Genomic DNA, 17,382 nt, shown 5'->3' on the forward strand with positions numbered 1-17,382 from the left:
CTCTGAGGGAGATCAAGAGTTTGAATGTAGTTTAGGTAATTATCAATCCAGAGGACTGTTGAGATGGGTGAATGAGAGGAAAGGCAAGCTCCTGAGGACAGGTTCTTGAAGAGACGTAACACTGAGAAGGGAGACCCCACGGACACTGAGGAGAAAGAAGGTGAGTGCAGTATCAGCAAGAAGGAAGGGAACAATTCTAAAAGATTTGTATGGCACTGCTGTGAACTGCCACAGCGGGAACTGAAGAGAGCCCATTCGGTGGCAGAACATTTGGGCACTTGTCTCCCTCACCCTGTCAACGTTGTTCAGTCGAGCGTGTGAACCAGAGCACCGGTAGTTGTTGGCTGAGCCATGACACATGAAAGGATAGACGCATTTTTTGTCATTTACACATTCCAAATATGAATGGGAAAAGGGGTGAAGCTGGGAGGTGGTGCATGCCTCTAAAAGCCTTGTCTCGAAAAACAAAATGAAAAAGAAAAGAAGGGAAAAGGGAAAGAAAGAAAGAGAGAGAGAGAGAGAGAGAGAGAGAGAGAGAGAGAGAGAGAGAGAAGAGTATGTGAGAAAAAGAGAAAAGATTCAAGGTTGTAGCCTATAAAAGAGCGAGGGGCTTGAGCAGTGTGGCAAACTCTTATGTATTCTGGTCAACAGTCAGTTCCCTCTTCAACTACCTATCCCCACCATCGATAGAGCCCAGTACTAGGACAGGAGGTGTGACTGAACCAAAATCCTCTCCTTCCAGCTAGTTAGAAAGCTCCACTTGGCTCGCTGGAGGGTTTCTGGTCTTCTATGCTAGAGTCTACTGTGATTCAGCAGCTAGCACTGCTCCCTCTACCTCAAGAGAAAATTACAGATTTCTGCTTCCCCAAAGTTGACATTTGTCTTATCCACAGGAATGTAAGTAGGCATGATGGCTGTAGGTTTCAGCATGCTTTACTTAATCTGTGGCAGTCTGCCACAATGATAAAGAGAGAAAACACTAGGGAGTCATTGTCATCCGAACCAAAGCCTTGACAGAGTAGAATTAAGCCCAGAGCTTTACCCTGCCCAGAACCGACAGACCCAAGGAAGTTGGAAATTATTTATACAATGTTACAATAGCAATAAATGATTAGCAAAAATAAAATCTCCCTCTTAGCAAAACTAGCCTCAAATACTTGGCAGCAAGCTATGGCCTAACAGGATTTACTAATGCTAACAACTTGTGTTTTCATAGTATTTAGTTTTGTTTGACTTGGCACTTAAAACTCATTTTAAAGTTGTTGTGGAGATAGAAGGTTTCACGTTGAATTAATACCACTTTTATTGGTGGTTTTGGGAAACAGTTGGTGCTAGAGTACCCTCTCAAGTGGTGTACAGTGCTTCTCATCTGTAGCACTGAAAAAGAAAGGCAGGGTAAAGCAAGAAACAAGAGCACCAAGCAAGCATCAAGAAGTGATGCAAAGGTGAGCCATCTGTGAGCCAAAGTTTGAGAAACAAGCCAGAATAGGTCAAGATAATTGACGAGGGAAAGGAAAAGAGCCAACAGGTCCCATAGGGCAGGGCATGTGGTGTCGTTTTACCTTAAAGGAAGCAGATGGGGCCCTTTGGGAAAGCCACTCACTCTCGGGGCTGAAGGAAACAAGTCTCACTTCTGGTTCTCTTACCACGAAGGTTACACTCCTCACTTGGACCCTCTCTTTCCTCATCTGCAAAAAAGCAGGTATCATGGTTCCCACACAGGTTCAGGTAAGCAAGTGGAAGGGAGTAAATGTCTGAGCGATATATGGGCAGGGGAACAGCAAGGGAGAGCATGAAGTTTCCCCACCCGTCCAGGGATAGTCAGGACCAGCTGGGCCAATAGGTTGTGTGCACTATGGTCAGAGAAAATAACTGCTTGCTTTATTTGCTCTGCCCACCACAAGAGCCTGTCTGCTGCAAAGGGGAGCTGGAGCGGGACCCTGGGCATGGGAGGTATGAGCAGGAGAGAAGGAAGTCTTGTAGACACTAAGAGCCAGTCTTTCTGTTTGCATCCTACCCACTCTGCATCTTCTAGCGCCATAGAGTAGCCGTGTACTGGCAAAGAGGGAGGTCCTAAAATAAGACAACCAATGCACTCTAGGACTGTAGGTTAGGCGAAGAAGTGACAAATCTACAGTCAACTGGACAGGTCCAGACTTCCAGCAAGCCATGCAATGGAACCCGTATGGAAGCATGATACCTAAAAGCTGCGCCGGGGGAGCACACCCTGCGGACAGAGCACTACTCTCAAAGCAGTGTGCTTATTCTGTTGTTTATTTACCTTTGCAAAAAGATTATAATGAGGAATGTTCCAGAGGCTAGAGTAATATAAGTTAGCCATTACCACTGTCAGCTCTCCCCACCTAAAATCAGTATGTCAGTGTTCGGCGCCTCTTTCTGACAGTATCAAGAGGGAGGTGGATCTGAAGGGGCCCAGTTGGTGGGAGGCAGAATTGGTCATCTTCCTTCTTAGTGGGACACACTACCCACAAGCTCCCTACTGGAGCTCCCTCGGGCCTCCAAGAACGTTCATTATTTCTTCATTCCCTGGCAACTCAGTGGAGCAGAGCCCCAGGAAAGCCCATACATTGACAAGCCAGTTTTGTGCTGTTCCAGTGCCAATCTAGGAATAGTGAGAGTAAATAGTATGAAGGCAGAATTTTCTAGAAATCAATCTTTTCCCTCAATTCTATGATCTACCTTGGCTTGCTTGTCTAGTTTACATGAGCCTACTAGTAGTTGTTCTCCATCAGACAAGGGCAGGAGTGTGTCTGAATTCAGATTACCTGCCCATCACTGCTGTAAGGTTCTCAGGCAGAACCCAAGGTAATCCAGAGGGAAAGTCATCGAGGCTCATGGACATTGAGTAACAACTAGTCTGACCACTGGGAGGCACTCAAGTCTTCTCTTTTATTTATTCAGCTGCTGAGAAGTGGCTTTTAGGACGTCATTCTGTGCCTTGAGGTGTTTAACAAATAAGGTTGGTGGTATGGCTCAGCCCTTAAAAGTGCTTACCGGATAAGCCTAACAACCCCCCCCCCAAATCCACATCAAACCTGTCTGGGGTGTACAAATGTAATCCCAGCACTCTTGTTAAAAGATGAGAAGGGGGATAGCCCTGGAGCTCACCAGTCAGCTAGCCTGGAGTACATTGCTTGGCAGAAACAGGTGAGAACCTGCCTGAATGGGGTAGGAAGTGAGAACCAAGCCTGGAGAGTTGTCCTATGAACACCCACATCCATAGGCACATAGTGACATGCACCTGAACATGGGGGGTCACTAATAATAAATTCAAACTTTTATATAAAATAAAGCTTCTTTTTTCCCCCCATTAAATATAAACTATAGGCATAGAGGTTCCAAGGGAAACAGACAATAGAAGATTAAGGAAGAATTAGTAAACACTGGTATCTTACTGTGTTTCAAGGGATGGTTTATGATAGTGACTTCAGTTTCTCATCTTAACAAACTGGTTTCATGCATTTGGGCAGGTTTCTTGTCTCTGACACTCACAACCAATTCTACCACCATCCCTACCCTTTGTGTATGTGTGTGGGGGGGGGAGGGGTCTGAGGAGGCCACAATTGCTATGATGGGTCACTGAGAAACACAGAAATGGGCTCCATTCCCTGATGTGTTTATACTGGTCAACCGAAAAGAGGGCTTCTTTACCCAGTATGAATGATATCTTAACCAAGAAGAGAAATCTGAACACATACAAGAAAATACCATGTGGATATGAAGATGAACATCCATCAGCTGAGAGGGGCCTTGGACTGAGCCTAACCTCACAGCCTCAGAAGCAACCACCCATGCCTATACCTGCTCCATGTGGCTAACCTTCATAACTGTGAGACAATACATCCTGTGGTTTAAGCCTTTTAGCCTGTGTTGTGTTGTTGTAGCACACTTAAAGCAGGATATGAGGGCTGAGAGAGCAACCAAGGACAGTGAAAAGTGTAATATAGAACCCCGAATTTGCAGCAATGGCCTACCTACACCTGTAAGCCACTGAGAGATTTGGGTTTAGTTACATTTATATTTAGTGTTAGGTTTACTTTGAAACTTTTCAGTGTTGTTGAAGTATAAATGGTAAATTTATATACTGTATATGTGAAGGTTATATACAATATATTTTAATACAGATATACACTATGGACTACTACAATCAAGCTAATTAGCATACATATCACTTTATATATAGTTTCTCTCCGTGTGTGTGTGTGTGTGTGTGTGTGTGTGTGTGTGTTGAGACACTTCAGATCTATTCTCTTTTCTAGGGTGTGTCAATTGGGCTAAACTGACTTGAGATATGTAAGTCTATTTCTAAGATCTCCATTTACTTCCACTCATGTGTACATCTATTATCAAATCTGCTCACATTTGTTTGATCACTAAAGTTCTGCAAAATTAAAGTTCATTACTACAATGATTCTAGCTTTTCTCTTTTTGCTCAAAGTTTCTTTAGGTAGTCATGGTCACAGAAGTTGATAGGAATTTTGAATTGGAAGTATTGCATTGAATCTGTAAATCACTGCATATACTATGAAATTTTTAACAATAATAATCTCCAGATCTATAAACCTAGGACATATTTCTATTTACCTGTCTTCTGTTTTTTTTCCACCAATATTTTATTGTATACAGTACACAGGTCTGCTACCTCTATAGTTAAAGGGATTTTCAAGTATTTTATTTTACTCTTAAACTACTATGAATGAAGTTGTTTTCTTGGTTTCCTTCTGTTTTTTTTTTTTTTCCTTTTGTCTATTTAGGTAATTTTGTTCGTAGCACATAGAAATACCACTGATTTGTATAGTTTAAGTTTGCACCCTATAAATTAATCAAACTAGTAGTTCTAGAAGTCTGGTGTATGAGCCTTCACCACTTTCTATAGAAATCCCATCATTCTCGCTGTTCATTTTCCTATCGTTTCTTATTTGGGATCTCTGTGTTCTGTGGCTGGTTTTGGCCAGGACATCATCTGTCACTAGAGTGACTAGAGATATGAAAGCTTCCATATATTCTTTTGTTCTCATGCATTCTATTGTCTGCTATACCTTCCAGTTATTAGGATTATGGACCATAATTTTATTGTGAATACAGTAAAATTCGCAGCACAATGACATCTTATTGACTGAAGTTATCTATATCATTTTTTCAAATTATGTATAAATTCTAACTCAATCTATAAATTAATTTCTACACAAATTAAATTACAATTTCATACTTTACAATTTCTGCCTATGATTGTCTCTGGAAAAAAATGTTTTTATTTTATTTAAGGATAATTATATTTACTTTCCCTTCCAATTCCTTTACTTTTCTTCTTAAGTGTGTTCCCTTCCACCTCATTGAGCTTCTGTAATGTGAGCATTTTGAATTCTCCTTCCTACAACTCATGGGTCTCTAATTTCTGTGGTGAGCTGCTCCAGCCTCGTTAGGTTTCTTTGCTAGTGTTCAGTTTGCCAGATTCCTTTTGATTTAGTACATCCTTGCATTGGTCCATACGTTTGGAGGAACAAACACTTCTGCCAATCCTTAGAAAGTGTTTTTAGCCTTGTGAGGTCTTCTCTTAGATCTCTGAGCTGGTGGGCTTGTCTTGAGATCCCAGTCAGATGTTCTCAGAACCAGTCTCATGGCTGCTGGATGACATCGCTGTTTGGTGGCCCTCATGAGAGGTCCAGTAGACATGGGTTCTGAAAGCAGACACTTTTAACTTTTCTCCCCTGTTTAAGAAAGAATCTCTTAGTGAAAAGGTGTTTGGGTGTGGTTTGTGCCTAATCCAAGGCCCGGAAGGAGCTTTCTGTATCTTCTGTGTGGGAGCTGCAGGGTGGGTGTATTCCTTTATGGGTGGTTCATAGTTGAACTAGACTGTCTCCAGGATTTAAAGCAAGGGGATTGGGGTTTGCTCCAGGGTACGAAGCAGATCTTTTTACTTGGCTTGCTGATGACCACAACGTCCTCACATCTCAGCAGGACTGCTATGGAATCTGTGTGGGTCTTGGGTCCAACAGCACCAATGCAATCTGAGGCTAACAGGGCCTGTAATCAAGCTGCAGGGTTGCTTCAGGATCAAAGACAGAGTCCAAAGGTTTATACCCATCTCCGACGCATACATCCCATAGTTGAGTCTGCTGTTAACCTGCATCTGGGAGAAAGTAAAGCAAAGACTTAGAGCCATGCCAGGATCCTCTGAGGAACTGAGGTTGGCAAGCCTGCCCTGAAGAATAAGCTGGGTGTGTTTTCTGCTTGGCCCTGGTACGGCACAATTGCTCTCAGACCACAGATTAAGGGTTGAGATCTGGGCCCTTTGAATCTGCTTTGTGACTGGAGTTGGCAAATGTACCCCTAGAGATCTATCCAGGCAGACCTGAGCTGTTTTGAGCAGGCATGGTTACTATTGGAATAGACACATGTTTGGGGGCCTTTGGGGAAACTACTGCAGATCCAGGGTTGGCAAACATGCCCTAGAGAGCACTTGGACACACTTTCTTTTGTGTCTATGTGCAATAGTAACTTATGTCACCACATGGCCGAGATGAGCTAGGCTGAGATAGTGTCATTTCAGGATCTGCAATTGAGACTAGGTGAGACAGACCTGACTCCTAATATGCCAATGTTTATGAACTCACTGCCAGTCCCTTGGCAAAGCTTTTGGCATTAAAGTCAAAGTTACAGAAGGCTTCAGGCAAGGTTACAGGGGCATGGAGCCATTTCTAGGTATGGAACCTGAACCCACAGTCTGACACTGAGAAAAACCACCCTTATAGATCTCAGAACTTCTGGGTGTCACAAACTTCCACTGAAGCCCTTTTGTCTGCAGATTACCTGTGGGGACATGAAGGGGGGCGACCTAATGATCCACCTTGCTGAGGTCTAGCCTTCTGTTTCTGGTAATACTCGGGGGTGAAAAGAACCATTCTCTCCTTGTGTTGTCTTCCTCTGTCTACATTCACAACTTTTTCTCTATTTTCAAAATATTTATTGTATACCTCCCTTCTCCCTCTCTCTTTCTCCCTCTTCCTTCTTTCCTTTCCCACTTCCTCTCCTCATTTCCCCTCCCTCCTTTCTCCACAAGTGTTTTGCAGATGCCCTTGGAAGGCAGAAGAGGGCAGAGGACTTCAGATCCCTGGGAGCTGGGGTTACAGGTAGGGTGAGGCACTTGACATTTAAACTGGGAACCAAAATCTGGTCCCTGCAAAGGGGGTGCACACTCATAGCTGCTGTGCCACCTCTCCAGCCCCCGCTTCTGTTTCTCATTAAGAAGAAATATAGTCATGCCTCAGTGGTTTTCTTTTTTATTTCTCCTGTTTCTACTTCTTTCTGTTATTCTAAGAGTCCATACACAAATGTTTTCAACCAAATCCGAGCTAGTTTGGGCCATTCTTCCAGCACTTAATTGATTCCAAGGTCTGCTGACGCTCCACTTGTAGTTTCCAAGTTTTCTCTATTATTCTGAGCGTTTGTTTTGATCCAATTTCAGGTTCACTGAGTTTCTTTGATCATCTTGACTCTACCAGAAAATCTAATCAATTAATTTTTAACTTAAATCAACAAGTTTTTCAGTTAATGATTTCCCAATTGAAAATTTTATGTCTCTGCTAAAAGTTATCTGTTTCTCTTTAGCATGATTTCCTTCAGTTCTTAAACAGCTCTATAACATTTATTAAAATTATTATCTACTAATCCCCATTTAGGTCATTAGTTTTATGTACTGTTGTCTTGGTTTTTTGGTTTTGTTTTGTTTTTGTTTTTGTTTTTATTTTGTTTTTGTTTATGGTTTTTGTTTTCATTTGTTTTGGTTTTGTTTTGATTTTGGTTTTGTTTATGGTTTTTGTTTTTGTTTGTTTTGGTTTTGTTTGGCCTTTTGTTTTTGTTGTTTGGAGAATGGATCATGTGTTTCTTTTTTAAGTTACTTTTTCAATTTACATCATTTCCACCATTCCTTCTCCCCGCTCTGACTCCTCTCATACTCCCCACTTCCTCTCAAACTCATGAGTCCTCCTTTAATCATTGTCACACACACAGTCATATATGTATGTGGGCCCATTTAGTGTTGCCTGCTGAAACTGTTTAGGGATGAGTACCTGGGATTGGATAATCTGTCAGGAGACTCATCTCCAATTCTCTCTCCTTCAGCAGCCATTCCTTATCTAGAGCAGTGGTCCTCAACCTTCCTAATGCTGCAACCCTTTAAAACAGTTCATTATGTGGTGGTGATCCCGAGCCATAAAATTATTTTTGTTGCTGCTTCATGAGCATAATTTTGCTAGTGTAATAAATCATACTGTAAATATTTGTGTTTCTGATGGTCTTAGAAAAGGTCATTTGACCCCCAAAGGGGTAGCAACCCACAGATTGAGAACCACTGGTCTATAGATCCTTATCTAGGGATAAGACCTTGTAAAATTTGTCTAACTCATGCTGGCATGTCAATGGATGTTTCCATTATATAGGTCTTATTTAGGCAACCTTTGTGATTTCATGGGTGCAATTTTCCTGTCATATATAGAAGACCTCATCTCACAGCAGACATCTTGGGCCTCTGGCTCTTAGGACCTTTCTACCCCATCTCCAGTAATGTTCCTGAGCCTTAGGTGTAGCAACTATGCTGCATATGTATTGACTGGGGTTGGACAGTCCAGTCAGCTTGACCAGTTGTAGATGGTTCTGTAATGGTCTCCATCTGCTTCACATAGGTGCTTCTTTGATGAAAAGGTAGAATTGCTTATGTTTGGGTGATAAGTACCTAGAACAAGGTTGGACGTTATTCTGGCTTAGGAAAGTGGCAGAAGTCGCATCTCCTCTAAGGTCCAAGCACCTCATCACCCACAGATACTTGGCCAGGTTTACAGTACTCAGCACAAATTCACTCCTACTGAGTAGGCCTTAAGTCCAACTAGACAGCTATTGATCTAAGAGCTAAGAGCTTACATCTACTGCTCCAACACCATGCCTGCCTGCCTACCTGCTGCCATGGCAGTCAAAGAGTCTACTACTGTCTGAAACCATGAGCTCCAAATTAAATGATTTTTTTATATAAGTTGCCTTGGTCAGGGTGTCTTGAATACATACATACATACATGCATACATACATACATACATAAGACAGTCAATGAAAAGAAAAAGCGTATGTCATGAGACTTTACTATATGTTTAAATGCAGCTATGTTTACATTTTCTTTGAGGTAAGAGGACCTTCAGATGTAATCAGGTAGTGGATGTGGCGCAGTACTAAAGTATATGGACACCAATTGCAAGAACTTGAACAGTCTCCAGCAGTGAAGAAAGAAAGAGAGAGAAAAGAAAAGAAAAATAGGATAGGAAGGAAGGAAGGAAAGAAGGGAGGAAGGGAGAGAGGGAGGGAGGGAGGGAGAGAGAGAGAGAGAGAGAGAGAGAGAGAGAGAGAGAGAGAACGAAAGAAAGGCTTTAAAAAAAATCATGCAGAGCCATCAAGATAGCTCAGTGGCTAAGGGTGCCGGCCATGCTAACTTGATTGCATAAGTTTGATCCCTGAAACCCACATAAAAATTCAAGATCTGAGGCCATGCATCTGTAATTCCAGCACTCTTAAAGCCAGATGGAAGGCAAAGACAGGGAATTGCCTGAAAGCTTGGAGGCCACTTATCCAGCCCAGCAGGAACAAGAGACTCTGCCTAAAGCAAGAAGAGAGAATTGATTCCTGATGTCATCTGGCATGCACATGCCCTCACTCACACATAACACACACACACACACACACACACACACACACAGAGAGAGAGAGAGAGAGAGAGAGAGAGAGAGAGAGAGAGAGAGAGAATAAAGTTTAAATGATGAAAATCTTAAATCCCATAGACCCCTCTAATACTGAAGGTATTGATCTGACTGACACCTGTTAAATCTTATGCCAATGTTCTGCCTGTGCCACATGAGCACACCTAAACAAACAAAAAGAACTAATTGTTTCTTCTCTCATCTCATTCCCCTCTCCTAATGATTAACAACAATGGCACTCTTAACAAATGCCAGGCAATCCACTAAGGTGTACATATAATTTATAATTATCACAACAGTCATGAGGAATCATCGTCTTCAGATGGGGAAATAATAACCACAGGGGATCCATATAGATCAGTGACCCAGCCCTGAAAGCTGCCATTTGAAAAGGGCTTGCTGTGTGCTAGGTGTCTGGAACTGTCTTCCAAATCTTATTCTACACCAAATCTGAGGTGAATGAGGAAGCCATTGATGTCTTCATATGGGCAAAATAAAGATTAAACTACAGGAAGATTTTATAGCATTCCAGAGACAATTTTCTTCAGATCTGATTGATAAGAATGACCAAACAATGGAAAGACAATAAAAGAATTTTTCTGTCCAACCAATATTTATTTCCTCAGGGGAAGAACAACTTCAATAAGCCAGCTCATAAATATTCCCTAAGTAAAAAGAAAAAAACCCTAAAATCAGAAACACAGGCATATCAGACACTTGCAGGAGCAGAATATTATTGAGAGAGCTGAGTGGTAAAAATTAGCTTAGATAAAATAATATTCAGTCCTGTCCTGTCTCATATAATGTCCTCTCTGACTTTGGAAATGTTCCAGAGCAGCTTCAGCATCTGTTTCTTTATCTATAAATCATGACCTGGTGTGGATGTCAGTGCAGAACACAGAACTCTGAGGTTTTTGTTTGTTATCTTTTGTCTGTCTATCACAGAGCATGGGAAGTTCTAGAGAGCAATAGCCTTGTCTGGCACATTTAAAGCCACATCTGTACCAAAATGATGCTCAGTGAGTATCTAGAAGGAGCGAGTGAATCACAGGCTCCTTACAGGGTTCCAGGAGTTAGTCTGTATAAAGGTCCAAGGTGGAGATTCCACTACATGAGGCTATCTAGAAAGGATGGATGACTGATAGTGTGTCTGCCACCTTGTAATGTCATGTCTCTGTGCAGCTTCCAACAGAACTGAATCAGAAGAGAGTACAGATTAGTCCATGACCCCTTACATGGCCAAGTGTTCACACTGGAGTTTACTGTCTAGACCTTCAGTGCAGTGATATGGGCTAACTGCAGTCAGGGCTGGTGTGAAAAAAGAGTATGTGTGTAGACTCTTCAGAATTGTCCTCTCTCTACTGCAGACTCACTTGTGATGGAAGCATAGGTGGAAACCCTCACAGCACCACTGAGATGCTAACTAGTGAAAGCCAGACTCATATCCAGACTGTCAGGCCCAAGGGGCTGTCCTCTTCGCCATGTATTGGTGTGGTAGCTCAGCAGACACCTGCTGGGTCCAGACAGGCATCTCTCAGGTTCTACCGCCTGCTCCTGCTTTGCTTTGCTTTGCAGAAGTGTCATTGCTTTGCCACCTGTCTCCCACTTCCCTCTCAGATTTTTGTACTTTGACACTTTGGGTATTTAATGTCTAGCTTACTGTGGCCAGTCACCTCACTCTGCCTTCTCCCCACCTAGCCTTCTCCCCAAGCAATGCCCACTCTGTGTTTACGATTTTACCATAAATCCGTCAGCCAGGAAACATGGCATCTGCCAGGCTTGCCCTCCGCTCTGCCTTCCTTAGTGGTAACTTTAAGCCAAAGTATTTTTATCCCAGGTTCAACAGAGACTAGGAGAATAAGAGTTGAAAATTTCTAGCCAGAATCCCTGGAGGTCCTCCGCTCTCCAACATCCCCCCAAATCAGATCATTAGCAAAGAGTTACTCAGGTACTGTGCACGGTCGCCTTCATTAAACAATCAACACATCAGTATCCAGTCTGTGGCTAAATTCTTGGGTCGGGCTCTCTACTGACTAACCTAATCTTTTCAAAGGTTTCATAGAACTAAGCTTACAATAACCTACCCAACATCACTTATTGATGAGCTGACCCAAATCAAGGACCATATGGCTTACTCAGGGTTTCTTCAAACAAGTGGCAGATCCAGGATTTAAGCCTAAACCTTTGGAACTACGAAGACCTTGACTTCTGCCCACACAGAGAATTGTTTCTCTTAACCAGAATTAAACAGCCAACACACTCTATCATCACATATTATGAGCCGCTCAAGAGTCATCTAGTCTAACACTAACAAGTGAACAAAATCCTTAGAATTTGTCATTTTCATTTTACAAATAAAGCGAGGGATGGAGCGAGGGGCTCACCCAGGAAGAGACAGGTGTTGTGGGGAAAGCAGAGGCTTGTGCTGAGATCTCTGTGTCTCTGGCACATGGGTCTTAGCAATGAAGCTGTATGGCCCTTCAGCTGTCATATAGATGCAGAAGAAGGGTATACACTGGGAAAGGGGAGCAGGTTAGCTGCTGAGAACTTACCAAGACTCCACCTCTCTTATCCTGTTCCACCTTGAGTAGCCCATGAGAATGGGGAAGGCTCTACACAGTCCTTTTCCCCAGATGACTGTCTCTGCTGGAATTCTGCACTGTTTCCTGCCCTCTTGGCTAAATGTCTCCTCCCCTCTGCAGTATCATCCAATTACTGAAGTTGTCTGCTCAATATTCTCCTCAGTCAGGGGCCAAGTTCCACAGCTGTGTTCCCAGAACTGGGAAAGACTGTGCACAGAAAGCAGACCCTACAAGCCTCCCCTCCCAGCTATAGTCTACCTACCTGTGTCCTTCACAGTACCAGGTAAGACCAAGCCCATCCCCCCACCCCTGCTTCAGCCCCTGCCCTCACCCCATGTGTGTGTGTGTGTGTGTGTGTGTGTGTGTGTGTGTGTGTGTGTACATATGTGCATGGTGCATGTGTGACTGCTTGTGATAATCTGTGTGTCTGTGTGTATTTCTGTCTTCCCCAAAAGCTTTAAACTTGAGGATCCTATTTAAGTTCTGTGAATGCCACTTAAAAATTATGGCCTTGGTCAAATCACTTAACTTCTCTGCCATTTCCTTTCTTTAACTGCAATATAATGATGGGCATGTTGGAGAAAGGAATATCTGGAGACATACATGAGCTGTGTTTAGCACAGTGGCTGGCTCAGAGACATGGACTGATATGTTTGGGAATGAGTAGAAAAGACAGAGAGAAGGAGAGTCACTGAAAGAAACCTTCCCTGTGCACAAGATGGCTCACTCTCTTTAAAGTGAATGCCTTTAATCTGGTGAAGCACTTGCTTAGCCAGCATGAGGACCTGAACTGGATCTCCAGGACCTGGAGAAAAGTGTGGACAAGGTATCTTTCAGTGTGTGTCTTCCATTTGTTAGGTTTTTTTTTTGTCAACTTGACACAAGCCAAGTCATTTAGGAAGAGGGAACGTCAATTGAAAAACCACTTCTTTCAGATCAAACAATAGGCAAGTTTGGAGAATTTTCATGATTAACGATTGTGTGAAGACTTAACTCACCGTGAGTTGTGCCACATCTGGGCACCTTGCCTATACCAAAAAAAAAAAAAAAAAACAGGTGAGAAAGCCATAAAGCAGAAGCCAACAGATGCCATTCCTCGACCGTTCCTGCCTCTGCTCATGTTTGTATTTCTGCTCTGACTTCCCACAAAGACTAAGTGTGATTAGGACATGTAAACCAAAAAGGCTACTTCCTCTCCCAGTTGCCTTTTGGTCATGATGTTTATCACAGCAATGCAAAGCAACCTACATGATCCCTATAATCCCAGGGCTAGGAAGCAGAAACAGAAAGATCCCTGGGACTTGCTGAGCAACCAGTCTAACCAAATCAGCTACCATCAGGTTCAGTGAGAGACCTTGTTCCCAAAACCAAAGTGGAGAGGTGTGGGGAAAACCCTTGACTTTGCCCTCTGACTTCCACATGTGTGTGCATTAACACACACACACACACACACACACACACACACACACCCGGTGGAGGGGCAGATTCATTTAATTTTTTGTAGTTGAAAGGTACCTCAATATTTTAAAATTCTTGGTATATTCTAGGTTTGATGCTGGCACAGTGATGATGCCACTAATTAACAAGGGAATCAAGGTGGTAGGTATCATAATTGTACCCTCAAAAACAGAGCCCCAAACCACAGAACTCTTAGGTGGTAAAGCCGAAGCCAAAAGTCATGTTGTGACTCTGCTGTTCTGGACTCGCCTAAGACACATCAAACATGCCAATCTGTTAAGTAATGTTTTGTGTCCAGGGGCTTCTCAAACACATCTGATTCTATGTAAGTCTAGATTCCAGGGCCCAGCCCACCTCAAATACACATGGCCAAACTGATTTCAGAATATACTTTAAAACACTTCAAAACATTGGGCTCTAAGATCATTTTATAGAGCCTTCAGAGTATATTATCTAAGAGAGCAGACCTACCTCCAGTTGATAGACTCTTAAAACACATGTGGAATCCTGATAATCAGTGTTTCATAAATGAAAGAGAAGTTGTTCTAGGATTCAGATATTTTATAGACACAATAGATTTGTCTCTTTCCAGCTTTCATTTCCCAGGTTTTCAAAATATGACAAGGGAAGAATCTAACATTACACTGAATACTCAGTGCCCATCAACACTGTGATGGATAGATAGATATTCGTCTATTATAGAATAGGATTGATGTAATTGTTGCTATGTAGATCTATAGCTAAAGGGAGAGATAGAGATGTAATTTTAGATATTGATACATAGTTACAGAAATTGACAGAGCTATAGAGAGAAATCTGCACCTCAGGAAGACAGACAGAAATACCTAGATATGGGTGTCTCTGAAAGCTGTAACATGCACTGTGGCACATGCTGTCTATACAGTCTATTTCAGGCACCAACCCCCACTTCTTTCCTCTAATCCTGTTGTAGAATGTAAGACACCATTTCTTTGTGTCAGGTTTAATTACTCTGCTTCTCTGGAGGGAGAGAGAGAGAGAGAGAGAGAGAGAGAGAGAGAGAGAGAGAGAGAGAGAGAGAACCATCAATAGCCCCTCTTTCTAGAGTAATTACCTGTGCTGTGTCTTGCAGAATGTCAGCCATCCATCACCACCATTGCTTAGGTCAATAGGTGCTGTGAGTCCATCTGTGTTGAAAAGGGAGGTTAGGAGGTTAAGCAAACTGCTCCAAGTTACACAGAGGGTGAGTGGAATTTGAACGTGTGCTCTTGGATTTCTAACCCTCTCAATTACCCACAGCTGACCTCAACTAGGGACAACTGTGTTTGCCAACTCACATGATAAACATTAAGTCAGAATTGCAAACTATTTGTAAGAGAGTGTCTGCCACAGACTGCCTCCTTTGTGGGGTCTCCTATTTGTGTGGAACGGGGTCTCGGTTGCAGATGAGTGAGGATTTGGCGAGTGACAAACAGTCCACAGGGGAGACAGAGACAGAGAGAGAGAGAGAGAGAGTAGGAACTGAGTGTATTTTCACAAAGTGAACACCAGTCTTAAATAATACAGAAAAAGGGGGCAGGGTGTCACAGTAGACAAAGTATATTGAAGTTATCTGACACAAAACAGAGGAATGATTTCAAAAGGACTTACAGGCGCCAGGTAATGTTTACAGTAAAGGTAAATCAGCTCTGCCTAGGGTCAGCTAATGACAGGTAAGGATTTCACACCCTAGTCACAATTTGTGCTACTCCTTTGAGCCTTGTGAGAGCTAGCACCAGGGGGTTGTGCTCTACCAGACCTTCTCATGAATAATGCAATACTACAAGCCCCCTATTTCCTAGACCTTGGTAAATACTTGCATATGAAAGTAACCTCTTCACTGAATCCTACTGAATTCTGAGCTCATTGCTTTAAGGATAATTTTGGACTTTGGAACACTGGTGGAACTGATTTATGATACACCATACTAACGTTAGGATAGGGTTTGAGTAAATGTGTTATTGGAAATGCCAGGACTTCAGGAGGCTGAGTTTCTTTCGAAACTCCTTTGCTCAGGACTGCCTTCAGGTTTTCAGATCTGTAAGTGAGTCACTACTGGAGTGGGCGTGGCAAGTGTCAACATGATTTCCTCTCCTTTGGGTCTAGAAGATTGCCATGGAAAATGATCACAGACTGAATGACTTAGCAGAAATTTGTTTTTTCAATTTTCTGAATATCAAAAGTCCAAGATCAAGGTTACTCATTTGAGGCTCTTCTCTTGGCTTGTAGTTGATGGTCTTTATGTTCCCATAGCGTTTGCCTCTACCTCGTGTCTGAATGCTAATCTCCTTTTTAACTTTTTTTGTTATTGTCTCTCTGTGTATCCCCTGGCTGGCCTCATACTCACAGAGATCTACCTACCTTTGAATCCCAAGTGCTGGTATTAAAGGTGTGCTTTACCAATGCCTGTTTCCTTTATGAAAAAAGGAGACTAACCATAATGTACTCTGGTTTACTCCAATGGTCTCATATTTAACTCAGTTATGAAATTACCTACCTCCAATTACAGTAACATTGAGAAATATTGAGGTGGGTACTCATGCATGTTGTTTGTGGGAGGAAGGGGGGAACACAGAATCAGCCCATGATAAAGGGTCACTATGTTTCCTCACTCCAACTCACCCTTTTGGTTTAAGTCAGTAGCCACACTTTATATATTTGACTATTTCTTTTGCAATTCTAGAGACTGGACCATCGCCACATGCACAGATGAGTATCCTATCATTGAGAATGTGCCTAACTATTTCATTTACTTATAAAATGTCTATTTGTTCTGCCTTTGAGGAAAGCAGTTGATATTTAAGGAAGACCCTGAGGTCATACGGAAATCTGTGTAGAAAAAGAGCCATTGTAGGAAAAAATGGCCAGTAGGAGCCTGGACCTAGAGCCTGACCTTGCACCACACTCACTTCCATGGTGGAACTAAAGGCTGCTGCACTTTTTAAAACCCAACAACCTTATGTTGTTATCAGCTCAGACTACCCCCATCCAGTCTTTAACATTAATCCCAACCTCCAATTACGTGATCTCTGAAATACAGGATTCAGAATTTGTGGTGGGGGCTTGGAGAGGGGATGTTGCTGTGTAGGAAGGGCTGTTCTAGGATTGGTTTTTATCATCTAGGCCATCCTTGAATTCATAATCTCACATAATGTCAATAGTGCTCCATTCCCTCTGTTTACTCTGGAGGACTGGGAACTGCTGCCCAGAACACTATCCCAGAAAGGATCTTGTGGCCACACAGCATCAGCAAGAAGAAGCTGAGACACTAGCACTGTCTAATCTGAGGGTGGGTGCGTGGCTGTGAAAATCTATACAGAATCCAACAGAACACAGGGGAAGGGAGTAATAGCAGAAAGGCAGAGGGCAGAGGGCAGAAGGTAGAGAGGCAGAGGGCAGAGGGACAGAGGGCAGAGGGCAGAGGGGCAGAGAGCAGAGGGGCAGAGAGCAGAAAGGCAGAGGGCAGAGGGCAGAAGATAGAGAGGCAGAGGGCAGAGGGGCAGAGGGCAGAGGTGCAGAGGGCAGAGGGGCAGAGAGGCAGAGGGCAGAGAGGCAGAGGGGCAGA

General features: G+C 42.8%; 1 protein-coding gene across 2 annotated transcripts in view; it reads left to right on the top strand.

Annotated features, from left to right (window-relative positions):
* The window catches only part of Acsm1 (acyl-CoA synthetase medium chain family member 1), a 55,018-nt gene continuing 37,636 nt past the window's right edge, over nucleotides 1-17,382 (top strand). Inside the window, exon 1 of one of the 2 annotated variants that reach the window (XM_029540148.1) lies at nucleotides 1-160. The gene's annotated coding sequence lies outside the window, so the exon portion shown is untranslated. Of the gene's footprint in view, nucleotides 161-12,493; nucleotides 12,625-17,382 lie in introns of those variants that run through there. The other variant, XM_021204711.2, reaches the window with a different exon arrangement.

The sequence above is a fragment of the Mus pahari genome, chromosome 1 (genome assembly GCF_900095145.1).
Source record: "Mus pahari chromosome 1, PAHARI_EIJ_v1.1, whole genome shotgun sequence".
NCBI lineage: Eukaryota > Metazoa > Chordata > Mammalia > Rodentia > Muridae > Mus > Mus pahari.